Raw genomic sequence first — 20,532 nt, forward strand, 5'->3', positions numbered from 1 at the left:
TATAATGGCAAACTTATAAAATTTCTTTCCCCGATCATTAATTTAAAGATTTTAAATTGTAAATGTGTCTGAAAGTGTGCGAACGGTACAATATAAATTTAATAATTATAAATGAATAATTATTATGAACTTTAAATAATTTATCAGTTATTTTATCACATTTTTTTTAAATACTACTGTACGATAGGATAGAGTATTCCCAATAAACATATCCATTTGGTGGCAATACATACCTACAGTTATATTAATGACTAACTTCATTTCAATCACTTCTATTATGAGATGTCAAAACGGAATAAGAATAAATGACAGAAATGAAAATGGATTAAGGTAATAATATGTAATGATCTCTGTATAATATTATCATTTATACCAATCACCGTATGACACTATTGATGTTACCAGTTTGTTTGAGAGTTTTGCCTTGTTTATTACAGTTATCTTACAATTAACCAGGTAGGTAGGTACCATAATATTTTGAAAGAATGCAAAATGCTTCCAATTCTTCCAATTTAATGCCAGATACAGCAGTAGGTACCTATCTTTGCGGTCGTTTAGCGGAGGTATTTTGTCGTAATCTTACGTAAATCCATCTTATCTCTCCATGAGAAAGAAATACTGCGTTTTTGATGTAAGCGAAATACGAGAGCACTGTATCAGCTACCTACTATCTAGATTATAGACTATGGATCAAAATTATACGAATTTGGAAACAGCACGACTATGAACTGTTTTTAAAGTTCGCAAATATTTTACAGTGTCTACAAAATGAACGAGGGCCTCAAGCAAACATTTGTTGTATTGAATGCATTATTAAAATGACATATAAAGCAGCCATTTTGCATGACGTGTGACGTCAGATTGCTTACGTCACAAACAGTGATATACGCTATTTGGTGGAAAATCGGTTAAATAGCTTATAAAGAATTTTGGAATCTCATACATACGGCCCCGTGACATAAGGAAACCCCAGTAGAGTAGAGCTGATATCGTTCGAGGTGTTTACCAGGGGCTGTCTATTGACTGAGGCGCACTGTTTTATCACATACATTTTTTGACTTGCTTGTCAGGGACTCGTCTCGATTTTGACATAGTCATAAAACAGCAAAGTTCCAACTCTCTTCCGCGTACACAAACGTGACAGTACTCGACAGTGACGTCACGCGACTAGCCAAAACGAATGGTTGACCGCGAAGAGCAGCATCTGCTATTTTTTATATGTATTAAAATTATTGGAGTCCTACTGTGGATCATGCGCAAAGAAAACGGGCTTCATATGGCCGGAAAATACACTAGTATTATTGCTCTGAGGAATTACCATTATAGAATACCTACTAATAGGGAGAATTGGCAGGAGTAAAAGGGACAAACGATGTTGTTGAGAGACATTTGCATCAGGAGCAGTTAGTATGAACACGGATATTCAAGGAATTGATTTATTTAAATTATTTTTAAAATAGTATAAAATACAAAAAATATGGTTGACAATAAACTTTAACGCGCTGCGTGTATAACGAGAAATAGCATCGATACATTCTATTCATATACATATATTCTATTCGATAAATCACGTCTTAACTCTCTGCTGCGGGCAAATATAGATATTAGGTACCTAAGGTCGATTAAAAAATCTGCTCAAATAAAATTATTTTCTTTTTGACCTAGATATTAGGTACCTAAGGTCGATTAAAAAATCTGCTCAAATAAAATTATTTTCTTTTTGACCTACTTAATATTACACACTAATCGTAGCCCTCATAAAGGTGGGGGCTGACAGAACTCTAGCCTGGGGGCCCGGGCTTAGGACCCCTAAAACCCGAGATAGGCAAATATGTATATTGCATTATTTTAAAAACAAATGCCACGCTTATACATTGGAGTAAGAAGACAAGCAATATATTATTTATATTCTCTTTCGAGGACTACTAAAATTTACATTAGGTTTATCTGTTTTACCACACGCTTATCAAACATAAAGATTTTGCCCTTGCCCGCCGGCTAGAGGATGTGGGGGCCACAACTAATAAGAAGCATTAGTAGGTATCCACCATCACGCTAATATTCGCTATTATGTTATGGAGTATTCCTGTCATAATATGACCATCATCACCATCATATCACATATTATGTGTATTTGTTTTAAATAAAATGCGCAAAATATTTTAATTTAATAGTTTAAAAATTATCTTCTAGCTACTAGGTATATGTCGCCCATACAGACTACAGTTCCAAACCCTACTTATTGGAAATCAGTACGTCGCGTCTAAGGTCGCAGTAGCCTTTGGCGCGAACAATGCCACGCGCTCATACCGCTATATCAAAATATTGAAGTGGGTATCGGTATGGGCAACACTTAAATGTGGTCGCCAAAAGTTACATCCCTTTCTAATAAGCAGGGTTTAGTTCATAGCAGGTATTGCGACGATACAAGTATCGTTTAATTGTTTAATATAATTATTTAAGTACATTTGATTATTTTGTTTATCAATTAATATAATTCGCTTATAAAGAGGGTGAATTACTTTTACATTTAAATATTGCTGTTATCACATATTGCAATAAAACACGTATATCAGTGGTTGTGAGCATTAGCTATAAAGACAAGTTCATTGGAGATAGTATGAAGTTTGGCTGTACATCCTTTGTTATGTTTAAGACACAGCCATCTTTCTTTTCCGACACCACTAATATTTTGTCTATAAAATGTATATCTGCCGTACAAGAGCCACGTTGCGCCTTTTGGAGATATCATAAAGCTGGCTGAAAAAATAATATATATTGTTTTATTATCTGTGAATGTTACAGCAATTATGGAGTGCAGAATATGTATGTCATAATCTCTTGATCCACTGCTGAAAGAAAAATTCTCCTTACTGTCTTGATTTTGAATCTTTCCTTGCCACGTACTTTCGCTAAAGTTGATTATATCAGTGCATGCATATAACCGAGAGTAATGGTATCCGCTTAGTGAGGTCTTCACGTAATGGTGGATTGAGCCAGATTGATGATGACAATAATAATATAATATCACCAGTTAATAAATTCCATTTTTTATATGATACCTACTGTACCTATTCATTTCAGTCGCTTATTCGATGTTAACCAGTTGTAACGTCTTTCACGTAGTCCTGACATTCTCTTAGGTATGCTTACATACTGCAGTCTACAATTTAGAAGAGATATTTATTTAGCTACGTATTTTTTTCGACTTATACCTACGAGGTATAAATGAGAACTCTGCCATTCTGGGCAGTGTTGACCTGTATGTCCTTGATAACTATCTTAGAAATAGAGAGCATCAGTTGTTTATTCTCCCAAGGAAGAAAGAACCCATCTGCCACTGGTAATGCTAATTGGGAGGGCGATAACTATGTTCAACCAAATTGCTTCGGGTGTTGATATATTCCACAAGCGAGAGAGTGACTTTAGGTGGACGCTATTTTATAAATTCTTAAGATAGGGCCTCCTAAATAAACTCAGCTACTTCTCAACAACTTCTTTGAACTTCTATAGATATATTATTGTATTGTCAGTATTGTCACTGCTTTCGTATGTTTATACTATGTTCTCTTTTTATATTTTCATTTTTATCGCTTTTATTACCTTCTTTATAATAATGTTTCATGTCATGTTGTGAACGTCTTAAACTTATAATTTGTAATGTCCACAATATGCTAAAAATAAATAAATTGAAATTTAAAAATGTATGTTACTTCTAAAAATAATTACAAGATAAAAAGACTTTTTATATACCACGTTTTTAAATTCTGTTGAATCGTATAAACTTGACAATTCTATGTATTATAAATACTTTTTTTAAATTTTTTTGATGAATTATCCCATCAACTTGAAAGAAAATGATCAAATGCGTAATAAAGAGAGCAATTATGAGCAAGTTTCAAACATTTATTAATTGAATAACATATATGAGATTTTTAAAACTTGTACTTGATATGAAGTAAAAAACAAACAAACAAACAAAAAACAAGAAAGCGAGTTAATTCTTTTTTCAAAATCGTCGAACGCCGTTACGCAAAAGTGCAAACATTGAATTCGATCGAAGCTCCACCTTGCGGATTTTTTCCGAACTAACTTTCCATACAAAAAAGAATTAACTGAAAATGAATTCAATTCTGCTGAAAGATAGCTAAAAGTATTAAAAGAATGCATTGTCATCGTGTTCTGATATATTCTAAAAGTTTCAAATTTCTAGCTAGTCGGGAAGTTAGTTAAAAATCGATTGCAAGATTTGTACTGGACAAACAAGAAAACAAGCTATAAAAACGTGGTAATAATATAATATTTAAATGCGTTTCATTGTTTCCAAAAAAACGGTAAATTGAGAACATTCATTAATAATTTAAAACAAATTTTAAAATTATATAGTCTGAGTATATAAATTGGTGCAGCCATGTATGTTTGAAGATTGCATTAAATTTATATTTATCATGTGCAGTGTTACATAGTAATATAGATGCAGATAGATTCCTACTTGTCAATGTAAGAAACTTTGTAGGTACGCCTTTTTCATCTTATGGAATTCGATGGTTTTATAGAAATATTTATAAATTATAAAGTACCAGAAGGTCGTAAGTGACAAATACGCCATTTTTTGACACATCGACAGTAATTTTGAGAATAGTATTGATTTACATAGAAAAATCGATTTTTAACATTCTGAGTATATAAATATAAATCGAACTTAAAGTGTTAAAAAATCTAGCACGACAATACTACAAGGGATGTATCCGTATTATGCTTGCAGTCACAAAAAGTTGAGAATATTTAGCTATAGACTCATTTAAGATATATTTTTAAAATAACTATTACTTTAACACATTGTAAATTGTATTGTAAATAGTTAATGATTCTATAAACCTATAAAAATATAGTTTCGGGGTAATAAAAAGGAAAACATTTTTCCTACAGTTATGTGACTAGACATTTTTATTTATGCTCGTAGTTATACAATATATACATATGCCATGATATCGTCAGTGATTGTGAATATTTTTTTCGAACACAATTGTACCAGAGATTGTGTTAAGTTTAGCTGTACAGCCCTTGCGTTGGTGAGTCAGACACAGCCATCTTTCTTTTCCAATTTTGGTAATAATTTGTCTATAAAATGTATATCCACCATACAATATCCAGGTTGCACCGGTTGGTGACAGTACGAAAGTCGCTAAAAATAGAAAATATTTCTTTGCTTAATAAAAATCAAAAGATTATTGGCATGGCGGTTACAATATTGGTGGCCAAAAAATAATTAATTTGAGATTCGCAAATGATACTGATGTAAGAGAACTCACATAGTTCTTACACCGTATAGAATGGTTAGAGAAAAATAGTCACAAATACGGCCTCCTTTAATAGGAATTAGACCGAATTAATGGGTATCGACCATTTCAACCTTCTACTCTCAGTAAGTATACTTCGAATGTAACAGTGAACGAGTTTGTATATTATCTCAGATCGACTATTGGTAGAAAAAGCAGATGTGAAGCATAAATAAAAGGCCGAATTCGAAAGATGTTCAATACCAAATTAACATAAGATATTTGCCATCCTGTTTGTCGTCTTCATTTTCTTTATTGTTAAATTAAAATCTTTTCCTTTCTATAATAGGTAGGTATATGGCAGGCCTATCCAATACGACAATGGCGATCAACTGGTCAATTGGAGGAAAGATTTACAGAGAATAAATCAAATTTTAAAATCGTATACGTTGTAATATGCTTTCATTGCGATTTTGAAGGAGTCGGATTAAACATTCCTATTTTTATTTTTTCAACCAACTTACACGAAAGTCGTTATCAAATTAACCATGAGAAACAAACCGCATGACCTCGTCATATCACTCACGGTCTGCTGCAGGAGTGAGAGAAAGGGAAGATGTGAATTCCTGCGCTTTAAACTAGTGTTATTAATTTGAAACGTCTGAGTGTATTTAAGTTCAAGAATGATAATGTGAAGTGATAGATCATTGCAAGTGGTCATATTGGGTAGTAGATCACAACCCATATGAAGATGGACATGCCTGCTATATCAGTTATCGGACATCGGCAATGACTCTGGTCATTTTCCTTGTAATTCACTGCTTTAAATGGTGGTGAAGTGGTGACCTCAAACCAATCTCTGAATTTCTTGAGGCAGGATATTTTCCTTCTGTCAGAACCTCGCTTACCAGAAATCCTCTTATCGTCTGATATTAGTAATTATAAGATGCTGAAGTTGATGTTTCTTGGTGATGTGACCAAGATTTTCCAACTTTCTAGTTGTATTACTTAAGTAACAAATAATCAGTTTTCACATAAAAATTAATGAAGCAGAGTTGCATGGAGGATTTACTATACCCTATTGTCCGAAGCCCTCATAATATTATAATAATGTTAACTGTATGAAGGATTGAAATAACGACATTGTTAACTGTAATCTATTTATTTGAAAATTGGTAAGAGACATGAACTAAGTATTAGGTACCTACATATTATATACTTCCAAAAGCATATACATATATATTTTTTAGATAATGTAATCATTAATTTATTTAAGAAAACTAAACATTGTGGACATAAAAAATATTACACTCACAAGAGAGAATAAAAAATATAAAACATAAACAATTGTATAGAGTTTAAATAATGTTTCAAAATCAAAATACACAGCTGATACATCACTGAAAATATCTGTATTTGGGGAGCGCATTGACTCGTCTTACACACAACGCTAATGGTGCCTGATAGGCTTGACTCGAGGAAACACTTCTGATCCAGAATAGAACATGGCTGCGACCACGTAGGTAATTGACAGGCGCATATAAATTTATGTGTAAAATTACATGTGTTTTAAATATGAAGTTATTAATATTATAATGAAATTCTAATTGATGAGCCTCGTATCTACAAAAACAAAGATTCGGGTGTGTTATGATACAAAATTATTTATTTTCACATATCGGTAACTAGACATTTAATTTGATTTAAACGAATTATCGGTATACAAAAAGTACTCTGGAAGCTTTCTCAAATTTCAGATAAATGACGAAAAACTGTTTTGCATGATATACCAAGCATTAAAATTCTTTATACATATATAGGTATATACCTATGTTATAGTATATATATAAATATATTCGAACCATTTTAATTTTAGCGCAGATAACGTGTAAAATAATATATATATATATATATATATATTTATTAATATTTTATGTTTTGCAGCTCACTGTCAATTATAGTGAATTCTGGATCTCACGTATAAATGTGAATGCATAAGAATAGAGTAGGTTTTGCTACTCACTTTGCTACTTCAGTAGATACTACGGCCATGTTGTAGTTTTATTATGAACTGCGACACCTGAGTCTCAGATTTCATTTTGAATAATTTGGGTAAACTGGGTGTTTTAGTTATGTTAATAAAAAAAAATCAGTCATGTTCATAAAAAAATCGTCCAGAATGGTTTTTGCAACTCGATATTTCAAATTAGTGGTTATGAACACTGTCTTCAAAAATTACTGTATTGGAAAAAGTATGGACTTTTGCTGTACATCCTTTATGATGATTAGTCTGACACAGCCATCTTTCTTTTCCTGATTTATATGTGGCCTGTTTATAAAATTTATATCCACCATACATTAGCCACATTGTGCCTTTTGGCGATAATAAAAAACTAGCTGAAAAAACATTTCGCATTAGTATAGTATGTAACGTAATAGGTAATTACATATGTATATTATCTATGAAATACATACCTGGATTAGTCTTATTAGTTTTTTTATCAAAATGAAATGCATAATTTATTTGGATATTAACGTATTTAATCTAAAAAATAAATTAGTGTAGTGTGTATAGTAATAATGTTCAGTGTTAGATGAAAAAAAATATTAATGTATTACATATGTTAGTGGTGTAGAATCTATTTCAAAGAAGGGCGAATTTATCCAATTTCTAATATTTCACGAGCCGCAGTGGGTTAAAAATAACGATATATACTAGACAACTAGACGATACATACACTTAATTATTTTTTAATTTAATAGTTATATATCAGTTAGGTACTCTAATCACCCTACACTCTGCATTGCGTTCATTTATGTATTCGCACGTTAGAACTTAGTACATATATAGGAAATTAGAATTTTGTCGTATTCAATGAAAATTTTTGTGATGAAGTACTTGTTATATTGGGCCGCAACAAAACGCGGTCTGTGCATCAATGGCTTATGTGTAATACAGCATATTTTGTATTTTTATTTTATTATTGAAATAACGTTTTTATAGAACATATTTATATTGAACTCAATTACTAATTCAGGTGTATTCGTCAGTCGAAAAGTCATTTTTGAGTCGTTCCCCAGAGTCGTGAGCGAATTGGAACAATTTCTATTTTTCGGCATGATCGCGTCAATTAACCTTGAACTTCCATGAGTGGCGACGGGAGCTATAATCGCGAACTTGTCCATCTTGCGTTTGATATAACAACACAAATTTCACATTTACATAATAAAGGCTACCTGATTTTATTAATTGTTTTAACATACAATAATATTACAAAACTAAAATAATACCCTAGTAAATACAATCAGCAACTCATTACTTGACTAAATTTCATTTGTTGCATTACTTATAATACAATTGTTCACACTGGCTACTGAGTGTATATTACGTACAATCAAATCAAGCGCCAACACGATTTATTTTAATGTTGTTAACGACGATCGTTGAATCTGATTGGATCTGCGAGTCTGCTAGTGTAATTGGGCCTTTGGTTACCTAGTTGCTTTAGAAAACAGGTACACCGTAAAACTACGACAGGACATACATTCACATAGAAATCAGTGATTGTGAACATTGCATTCGTAGACGATTTCATTAGCAATAGTATGTAGTTTAGCTGTACAGCCTTTTTGGTGATTAGTCAGACACAGCCATCTCTCTTTTCCGGATCTATTTATGGTCTGTCTATAAAATTTGTATCCTCCATATATTATCCATGTTGCGCCACTTCGAGATTTGAAAAAAATTGCTGAAAACAGAATATTGATATAGCAAGGTCGACTTGGTATCTGGGGAAAATTTCAATTTTTTTTTGAATTGCTTGTGATAATTTAGGGTAAGTGAAATGTTTTCTCATGGAGGCTTAACAATTTATTGAAGAAGTTTATAAATCACGCATAGTTTGGTGCATGTCAACCTGTCATGGAAAGTAGCTCCTGAGACACATCATAACTTTGAAACAGGCGCGCACACAAGAGAGGTTATCGGTTCCATCGAGAAACAGAACATTTTTGGGCTTCGTATAAATACGTATAACTAGTAGTCACTGTAAGACCCGCGGCACTCATTAATTGGTGCAACTATCTGAGCCATCTAATGTTTGCTTTAAGAGCATACTTCAGTGAAACGGCAAATAATTTTCATCTATAGGTGCGACGAAATTTTGGACTCGCCGGCAATCGGAGAGCGAAAGTCGAGCTGTGAACACGTCAAGTTGTTTCGTGATGGCGACGGGGGTATTAATTCTTAAATCGTGGAAAGATGACTAAAAAACGTTACCTATTTACTTGAAAAATAAAACATGTCAATGAATATATTATTACTAATAGAACAATAAACAGAACATTAAATGGACGCACGTTGAATTTTTATGACAAATTATGTTTTGTTCTTCACGCGTCGTTGCACAATCTTCGCGTCGCGTAGTCACGATCGTTTTAGACCGTACCCCAGCTGAAGTATAGCCTTAATATTCCGATGCGGCATGTCTAAAAGACAAAACAGCGCGGACGACACAAACGGATACTAATAATTGTGATCGTTAAGCCACGCACGTTCGATAACCAATTGTAGTGCAACAGTTCGCATACCTGCAGGTGAGGTGTGTATTACTTGAATCAAAGAGTGTCTAGGTATGGAGAATGTACGTGGACAAGTGCGATATTTCGACATTGAAATGACTAGCATCTAAGGGTAAGCACCTGCTATATTCTGTTACCCCGCCCCTCACGCGGCATTAAAACCAATAAACAAAATAAGTATTATAGATTTATTTTCAAAATTGACCCCTCCCAAATCCAATTTTCTGTGTGCGCGCCTGCTTAGGAAGGTAGTTAACGTTCTCTACCCCACTGTATACGCGGGGATAATTAATAGGTGTAGAATTGTGGTGGATGTTGGAGGGAAATCAAATATATACTCAATTAGCATCCCTACAATGTGTAGGTACTAACTGTTATTTTTAAATTATAGAAAGTTTTTCATGCATTGATTCCTCTATTTGACCGATGTTGGTAGGTACATCAAAGCGATGTGGTGCAGATATTCTCTATATATGGCCTACGCTATGTAGGTTGACAGGACGGAAGTGGGAGTGAAGAAGACGCATTGACATTTACGTAACACACAAAACCATAAAGTCGAAATTTATAAAAAAAATATAGCTTAAATAAAGATGATAGTATTTTTTTTTGTTTAATTTTGTAAACTAATGTAGAAATAAATACTTACATACTTATGAGATTATGATTTTTTTTTCTTTTTTAAGTCATTTAATTACCGTTGGTATACAAAATAGTTAAATTATAAAGTCAAATAGGTTCCTACAATATATTTTAAATAAAAAATGAAGGACATTTTTTAACTCTTTATTATACCGTGTAAAAAATACTGTTAATGATAATAAATGCATAACATTTTGATTATAGATTAATTAAATTTGTATCTGAGTGCCGGTGTATCGTATGTCCAAAACACAATTTCAAATTTTTCATACGTTTGGTGTGATAATTATAGTTTCGGCTTTTTGATTTTGGGAAGTTGGTGTTTCTGTTATGAATAGACTGAACATGCGAATTGGCTCTTATAGATTGTGATACATTTTGCACAAAATATGTGCGTAACTAATTTTCTGCAAAATCGTTCATATGACACACTGGCTCTGAGGTACACAAAGTATTGTAACATACCTTTACAATCCCTTTACAATGTTATTTAACTGTTATTTTTAATTATTGCGAATTTCATATATAATTATATCGACTGCTCCAAGCCAAAATGGCGTAACATTGTGAGTTAAATATGAGGTTAGGTTTACAAAGAAAATATCTACACACTGGCAACAGAGCGTTCTTCATAGATGATTGTAAACAGAGTTACGATTTTCCAATTTGGGCGTAAGTGATAACAGAAACAGAAAGCCAATAAGAATTAACGTACCGTACCTACCACTAACGTAACGTACCAAAATTTAAATGATTATAATAAACAAATAAAATATAACAGAAATACAAACAAAACATAAATAAAATAATAGAAAAAAACAGTTCGCTGTTTTCTTTGCGAACTTTGTATTTTTTCTTGGACAGCCAAAATAACAAAGTGATTTAAAAATTCTAATTGCGAATAAATAAATAAATTAATTAACACTACATACTCTAAAACAATATTGTTCTACCATAAATGAAAGAAAAAAACTCAAACACTAAGAAAGAATTTGTAAAGAAACGAAGTTGTTCTCAACAACATGAAATTTTTTCACTCTTTTTGCTCTCCTGAATAGCAGTGATTTGGTTGGAGTAACGCCCTTTTGGCTTGGAAAAGTCAATATATGTGACATTTAATTCTTTGTCATATTAAGTAGGTATATTACGTTTTCAAATGTCAAGCATAGACATATTTTCTCATCTCTAATTATATTTTTTTTGTTCAACGATTAATTCACACGATTTAAGAATGTAACATTTTTTTTATTGAAAATACATAACACTTCGGGTATCGTATTGTAAAAACAGTAGTTAACTTCGTCGCAATTAGATAGGGCACGTTAGGCATAGTGGTGTCGTATTTTTTCAAAAAGATTTTTTCCAGTGGTTATATATACTCAATATAATATTGTTACATTCTTAAATCTTGTGAATTATTCGTTGAATAAAAAAAATGATTATTAAATTTTTAGCAAGTGCAAGTGCGTTGTAACAAAACTTTTGAAGTGATCCTGACACCGGTTAATATTTAAGATGATTATAATACGAGTTTGATTTAAAATACGAAAGCCGATTGCCAGAAGATAACGGAATTTACGAGTAGAAAGCGCTTTAGAGAGTATTGTAAAAACCACTAATTGACTTCGTCGTAATTAGATAGGACATGTATAGCTTAGTGGTCCGGGCATAAATATTCAATTTATGTATTATCTCTAATAATATTATAGTTGCTACTGTATGCTTTTGCTACGTCAAATAATATACAATAATTAAAGGTTAAATATTATATGGAACAAATATAAAAAATAAAAGCATTTGCCGAAACATTTCTATAGTGTATAATAATTTGAAAACATCAGTGATTGTGAACATTGAATTCGTAGACAATTGTATCAGAGATCGTATGAAGTTTCGCAGTACACCCTTTACGATTATGAGTGAGACAAAGCCATCTTTCTTTTCCTAATTTACTTGTGGTTTGTTTATAAAACTTGTATCCGCCATACAATAACCAAGTGGCACCGGTTCGTGATAACAGGAAAATTGCTAAAAAAAATACAGAAAACAATGTGAAATAATTAGTATTTATTACAAACGGAATTGCATTTATCTGTGATAACTTATTTTCTATAAACATAATATGTACTTATATATTAAAATACTCCCAATAGTTCGAAATAAATATAAAATGCATGGCTGTATTTTTCGTTTAATGATCAATAATTGAGACTTTGAGAACTACAATGGTGTATGTCAGGTTATTGATGTTTTGAGATATTAAAGGTTTAATTAAAAACAACGTTGAAAATTATTCATAAATACTACCAAGTTAATTCTGGATATTTATTGTTCATAAATATTTGATTTAATTGCTTTTTAACGTACACTAGTATGTTAAAAAAAGAAACCTGACTTACACCAAAATTTACGTGACATACACTATTATAAACAGAATTTACTTAACTTACACTTACATTTGATACACCGTTATGAATAAAAAGACGTTAGTAAGATTTTATTATAAACACGATATATTTAATATAAAAAAATACATAATTACAAGCATAATGAAGTTCTTAGAATATGACAATTATACCTACCTACTTATTACAAAATTAAAAAGGTAAAAAAAAATGAAATTCCAAAACTTCAAATAGCATTTAACAAAGAGTGGCCATTTTCACATTCGCTTATTCACTTATTTTTCACTTTTCGGAAAATAGCTCTGTATATGTTTTCGCTTACTGTAGACTCGTTCAGTTCATTACATTTCTTGAAATGTAAATTAAACATAAGACGAATATTGAGTTCTGGGGATTATAGCGTGTTCTCGTATGACGTATAGTATGACTGATAAGAAGGAAAAGTATTTATAATATGTTCTAATAAAATAACCTCTAGTTCCTGGCAGATGCATGCTTTCATCTCAGGTTTTCACCTGATGTACCGCCGTTTTGGATTTTTTCATATTTTTTTCGATGGACTAAAAAAATATTTTTTACAAACTAGCACAGTATTTGCATTATTTTGAACATAAAAATGATTGACATTCATTTTTGCATTTCTGAAACCGTTTCTTGGCCTACGTTGATTTGGATTTGTTTGTTTTATTAGACCACACATAAATAAAAGGGTTTTATGTTGAAAAATTGCCCATATTCCAAAAAATTTCAAACATATTTTTACGGGCCTGTTCTTCTTATAAAAACATTCAAACTTTTTGCATTTACAGTCGACATTGTTGAATGCTTTACCTGATACAGTTACGCCTTTAACAGTCGAATACGATTCACCAGAGTTATTTTTGTGTTTGCGTGTTCGTGAAATCCGTCTATTCTCTTCTCTAAAACGTTTTCTACCCACATGTTTTCATCATTATCATCCATAAAGCAATATTTAATAAAATATGTAATAACAATTTAATCGGGGCAGTAAATTCTTAGGTTAAGCTTGGAAATGTATAACAAGTAACTCTCACTGTGAGAGAAGCAAATTAAATTGTAAATACGCAAATAATTATTCAAACAAACAATAGTTTGAGGTTACCATTGAAAAAAGCTTGAAAGTACTTTACCGGAAGAATTTGAAATCGAACTTTTTAAATCAGATTGTTGATATTACGTTTCACTCTCAATTTCATTAATTTTTAATTAAAAATCAATATAATTCCTAATATCAAAACGTGTAACTCTCCAAGAAAAACTGATAGCTAACCAATACATTGGTGTAAGTCAGACATACACCAGTCTTCTTTTAAACTGATTGCAAATATATTTTTTCTCTAATTTGGAAGGCATGCCATCTATGAATTTTTAAAAGAATTCAATGACTTGAATGATGATATTGCATGCCAATAGGAATAGATGACTCTAACTCACTTTTCTAAATTATTGACTTACACCACTGTAGTTCTCGAGGGCTCAATTGTAACTCGAAGAAGAAACCATCGCTGGACAAATTTACTTACCCAGTAGTACCCAAAAGAGATTGTGCTGCGAAAGGGAAGATATTATGCTCAAGTCGGTCCAACCAGCTGGTCGGCCCATCTTGTCCGTCCGACGTGGTCGCCACATAGGCCAATGCTAATGCAATTATTGCGGACGTGAAGATCTCTATACATAGTTTTGTATGTCCGTATTGTTTTAACTTTGTTTTTTTGTATAATATATAAGTATTTAATAATTAGAATCATTTATTTTTGTTTATTCACCGTGCTCCTCTCTCCCATGAGGACTTTTTTATTAGAAAGTCACCACAAACTCAGTCTAAACACACTTGAGTGCGTGGTGACCTCATCTGCTCCTTAGGCATTTACTGGTGGAAAGACACATGGTCAGTACTTATGCTTATAAATTAAAACTTTACAACTCTTAATGTGCTTAATCCATTATTGTATAAAAAAATACGTTTTAGTGATAGAAATATGAAAAAAATGTAAGTGGCTTGCATCTTCAATTTATTATTTAAAATACAATTGCAATTACATATTATTACATGAACCATAATTAACCGAAATCAGCGCTCGAAATGGAAAAGTTTACGAACCGGAGCGCTCGAAAATTTTCTGAGGATATTAACATGGTAATCAAATTTTATGGGTATTTTATAAACATAAATGTACTAGATTGTTTGTTATATGGCATATCTAGCTCAGACGGTCAAAATATTTTAACCACGAGACGGAGCGATAACTTGACAGATTCTACGAACCGGAACGGCGCTCCGGTGCGTTCCGTTCCATTTCGAGCCCTGACCGAAATATTATTACCGGTACTTGTATGTATGTATCTGAGGAAACATTTTTTTCGTGAAAGTACTCTAATAAACTAAACAGTTGGACGTTTTAGAAAACACACTGTACCTACCTAACTATAACAGAAAAGATATTCTTAAAAAATCAGTGATTATGAACATTGCATTCGGCGACGATTCCATTATCAATAGTATGAATATTAGCTGTACAGCCCTTTTGCTGATTAGCCAAACACAGCCATCTTTCTCTTCCGGATTTATATGTAGTTTGTCGATAAAATTTGTGTCCGCCATATATTAGCCATGGTGCGCCACTTCGAGATTTTATAAACATTGCTGAAAAGAACATTTTGATACAATTAATATAACGGTGAAAATACAATGTTAAAATGGCATATAATAAGAGAACATTTCTCGTTTTTTTAGGTTTATGGTATTTTGGAGCCAGCGAGATTTCTTCTGATAGAGGCTTCACGAGGAATCACGTATGCTCCAAAGCAGGGTTCCTTAACCTTTTTGAGACGTAACCCAGTTTAGGGTAATAGTTTTGATTTACCCAGTTTACACATGAAAAAAAATACGACAATTATTAGTCGAGAACTTTTTTTTTAACTCTAAGGTTTTAAAAATAATGTTTGTACGTTTGTAAATTGAAGACCTCTTATGAAAAGGGAGGCAGATCACATTTTTAAAAAGTTGAATAAATCAAAAAACTGGTCAATAAATTAATCTTTATACTAATATTTCAAAAATATACACTTTAATAAAAATACCGTAATTTCACAAGTTATAATATAGTTTTTAAATTAAAAAAATACGTTTAAGAATTTTGGCGAATTTTGAAAGTTTGGATCTGCCCCCGTTTTGCACCAAAATGTCAAATTTTACTATAATGCTTCGTGTTATGTATAATAAAACACAATAATATTAATAATGCATAAATAAAGCAACAAATGACTAGTCTTAAATCAATGAGTCTTAAATTGTCGAGCAAAGTGCGCAATAACACGCTTGTTTTTTTACGGAATTGACTCAGATATACACCAAACGATAACATTTTTTTGGTTAAATCATGGGTGAAAAAAAGTGTAATGGCCAACAGTTGGATCTGCCCCCCTTTTCATGCAAGGTCATCAATTATCGTATGCTAACAATAATTAATTATTATCTTTAAACGTATTTGTTGTTGTTATAAATGTTCTGCGACCCACGCAATATGCCAATGACCCAAATTTCGGTCGCGACAAATATTTAAAGAGCCATTGACCACCGTATGTTGGAGGTACGTACGGGTTCTGCCGCGGACAACCCTCCGTCAACCCGCAGCGACGCCACAAAAACGATCACCCAGCATGGTTGACATGACAAAAGAATAGAGACATATTTTTTAACACTACAATAATCTATGACAGTAGTGTAGTATTGATACGGTAACGTATGTAGTAGTAATGAAACAATCACAAAAACATTCAAAATTACATCAACGTACTGTGACTTCACTGCGAATAGAACCCGGAGTCCCCGGATGATAATTATTAGCAAATGCAATTACGTTAGGACTAATGTTTGGAAAGATGCTGACGTCGGCTGGGAATGAAGTTGATGACATAGTATTGGTACCTACCTTGATTCAAACCGCAATGTCTGATTGCCAATATTAACACAATTTGATAAGTGTTACTAGTTAATTTCGTCGTAATTAGATAAAACGCACAAAGCTCAATTGGTAAATCACATTGACTGGTACCTGATAGACTAGGGTTCGAGTATTTTCTAATTTTTCATAGTTTATAAATCATAGTTTTGTTTCTGCGTAAATTAAAAATACCATTTATTTGATGTCACATATTTGTATTCATATTTTTATTTCACATGTTAGGTACGCATCATGAAGTATGCCTACAAATGGTTATGAACATCCTGCGCGTAGATGACCACTCCATCGTATGTATGAAGTTTCGCAGTGCAACCCTTTGTTTGATGTGTCAGACACAGCCATCTCTCTTTGCCTGCTTTGCTAACTGTTTGCCGATAAAACAAGTGTGAACCATATCTCAGTCGTGTCGCCCTGGTATTCGATACTTCGTAGCTCACTGAAAACAAAAAACAATTTAGTATTATAACGCTTGTACACGTGCATGAATTTACTTGCACCAATCGTTTGTATTTTAAACTATTGCGATAATAACTATTTACACGTAAAAGTTAGTGCTGACTGTCTCGCCAATCACTAATCTAATCTAAGCGAGACGTGATGTTGTCACTGTATGGTACTATTTGACTGGTCGTGAAAATCGGTTAGCCTCAAAGCGCGGTGTAGTTCGTTTTTTTTACCGGCAGATACGCCACTATCCACTGTCGCAATTGTCGCGTGAAAATCCAGAAGCTTCTGAATATGGCCGCGATAATACGTACTGTCAGCAGTAAATGCATGCACGTGTAAAAGAGTTGTATCAAGACTCATCAATTAATGTAATATTGTTGAAAAGTACCTTACAGTCGCGTCGAAGCCTCATTCACAATCATACATACCTACATATGGGTAACCGGACTAAACAGAACATGAAAAAAAGAGAACAGTGACAAAACAGAATAGCCAGTTTCCGTTATTTTTATTGCTCCAAAATAACACGAATATCACTCGGAGCAATTCCATAAACAAGGCGGTTATCAACAATCATTGTTAACCCAATGCTTACGGGCCGCACAAAATTGTGTTTTTGCTAATTACTTTTCAAATGCAAATTAACACGTTAATTACAAAATTAATTAAAAGGGCCCGTAAGCATTCACACGGTAGGTACTGCGTCTTACTTGATTCTAAATTAATCCAATTAGAATCAAATACTTAAGATTTGTAAACTGTGCAACTCAACAACGCGGTCATGGTCGGCCGTGTTAAAAAGTATCGCGCCTACAGTTAAATTCCCGAGATAATTAACCGCCTGAATACGACTATCATATTTATCACTTTTTTATTTATTTGGGAGTTAAGTGATATGTTTGAATAACCCTGCTGGTGTTGTATACGGGTAAGCATGGGCCGGCGATAGAAGTGATGAGAGGCTATATTGCAGACGCTACATTGACGAAACGCCTAGAAACGATATCATAAACCTGAAAGTGCAGCTAATTTTTGTCATAATATTATAGATAGTAATATTATATTATGTTCATAATATTTTTAACATATTCTGGACATTACAAATTTTACGTTTAAGACGTTCACAATAGGACATGAAACATTATTATAAAAATAGAAAAAAGTAATAATAGCGATAAAAATGAAAATATAAAAAGAAAACATAATATAAACGTATAAAATCAGTGAAAATACAATTATACATCTATGGAAGTTCAAAGAAGTACACCGAGTTTGATAAAGAAACCCTATTTTAAGAATTAAAAGTGGAATATATTAACACCCGAAGCAATTTGGTTGAACATAGTTACCGCCTTCCTAATTGGCATTACCAGAGGCAGGTTAGTTCTGTACCTTGGGAGAATAAATAACTTATGCTCTCTATTTCTAAGATAGTTATCAGGGACATACAGGTCAACACTGCCCAGAATGGCAAAATTCTCATTTATACCTCGTACCTATAAGTCGAAAAAAATACGTAGCTAAATAAAGATCTCTTCTAAATTGCAGACTGCAGTATGTAAGCATACCTAAGAGAAAGTCAGTTGGATAAAACCACGGATGGTATCCATACAACCTCAAGTAAAGGAGTCTTCTTCTGAACCCTCTCGGCCATAAGGCTATACTTCAACTGATGCTGTGCCCAAACAATAGAGCCCTCTATCATACTCTAACGCATATTGCGGACAATACGAGTGCCGAATGATGTTTTTAAACTCGCACATAATATGGTTAGTTTTTGTTCAGGGCTTGAAAATATTTTATTATTTTTCAGTAACATACGGTGTGTCACAGCGCGGACACAAAGTGATAAAACAGGGAGCATTTACTTATTCACTTGTGTCCACAAACAACGAAGGAAAGTCAAGATGGCAGTGTTCGTCGCACCATAACAAAGGATGTCGAGCTAAATTGCATACAGTTGATGATAAAGTTGTCTTTTCCGATACCAAACACGAACATGGCAATAGATATCTGTGCCAACAGTAGTTTGGGTAGATCTGAAGATAGATCGGGATGGTGTGAAGTAGAAAATCTGCGTTATTGTTAGTCATTGTTAAATATTGGTATTTAGTATAGATGCACACGACAATATTTATATATTATACATATTGTTTGTAAGCTTTTTTAACATATTACAATAAAATTACAACATGACATATATTATAGGTATCTAAATATCTCATAATATCTTATAATATGAGCCTCCGCAGAGTAGAAGTTTGTATTTAACAGATTTATGTTTTCACCCCACATTATCAGCCAACTCGCTCGGCCATCGTGGGGTTAATTTAATTATATTTTTACCGAATATAAACAATTATTACCATTTATTATATAAACTCGTCAATCGTATTGCAATATTGACAGTTAGTTGATAAATGGTAACATCCCAAAATGGGCTTAGAGCGTAATGCAAAGTTAACGACGTTAAGCAGCCGTTCTAACATGAATAATAATATTAACAAACACTTCACATGTTCTTTCTCTCTTCCGCTTAACCGTTCTAATACGAATTATATACTTATGTTTTTCTCACTGCCAAAATCGGCCTCTTAAAGTTAGGCGCGTATCTTATAGTCCCTAAGTATGGTTCTGCATCGCGCTCTTAGTCAATAACTACTATATTATTCAAACCTTGTTTTTGTACAATATTCGTATTCTATTTTTTTCACAGTGACAGTATATTTTTAATTTTTCATTGTATTTTGAATATTTTCAACAAAATAAAGTATTGATTTTTGGTAATCGACATTTTTATTTAACCATTAGGTACCTTCCCGTAATTCCATTTCTCAAAAGATGCGGATATACCTAGTCAATATTCTACGATGACTCAATGTCGCCTATCCAATACAATATACTTCGGTATGGTTGTAGAACTTGGTACCTTAGGTCTCAGTTTTTGAGCTTAGAGGATCAATGTCTCTACAGAATCTTAGGAGTACACTGGTACGGCTGTGTTACAAATACTCGAGTTCGTTAACTGCCACGTCAGTCCTGGCGACTGATGGAATCACGTCGAGGCGTTTCGTGTGTTTTGGACATATTGTTTCAGTTGCCGCCAGAGAATGCTACACTCCGCAAACATTGAGAAACAACTGCAAGTATTCATTCACAGACGTTTCCAGCAGTGCGACAAAACCGATTTAC

The sequence above is a fragment of the Rhyacophila brunnea genome, unplaced genomic scaffold (genome assembly GCF_057557595.1).
Source record: "Rhyacophila brunnea isolate RB1 unplaced genomic scaffold, BYU_Rbru_1.0 scaffold_18, whole genome shotgun sequence".
Lineage (NCBI taxonomy): Eukaryota > Metazoa > Arthropoda > Insecta > Trichoptera > Rhyacophilidae > Rhyacophila > Rhyacophila brunnea.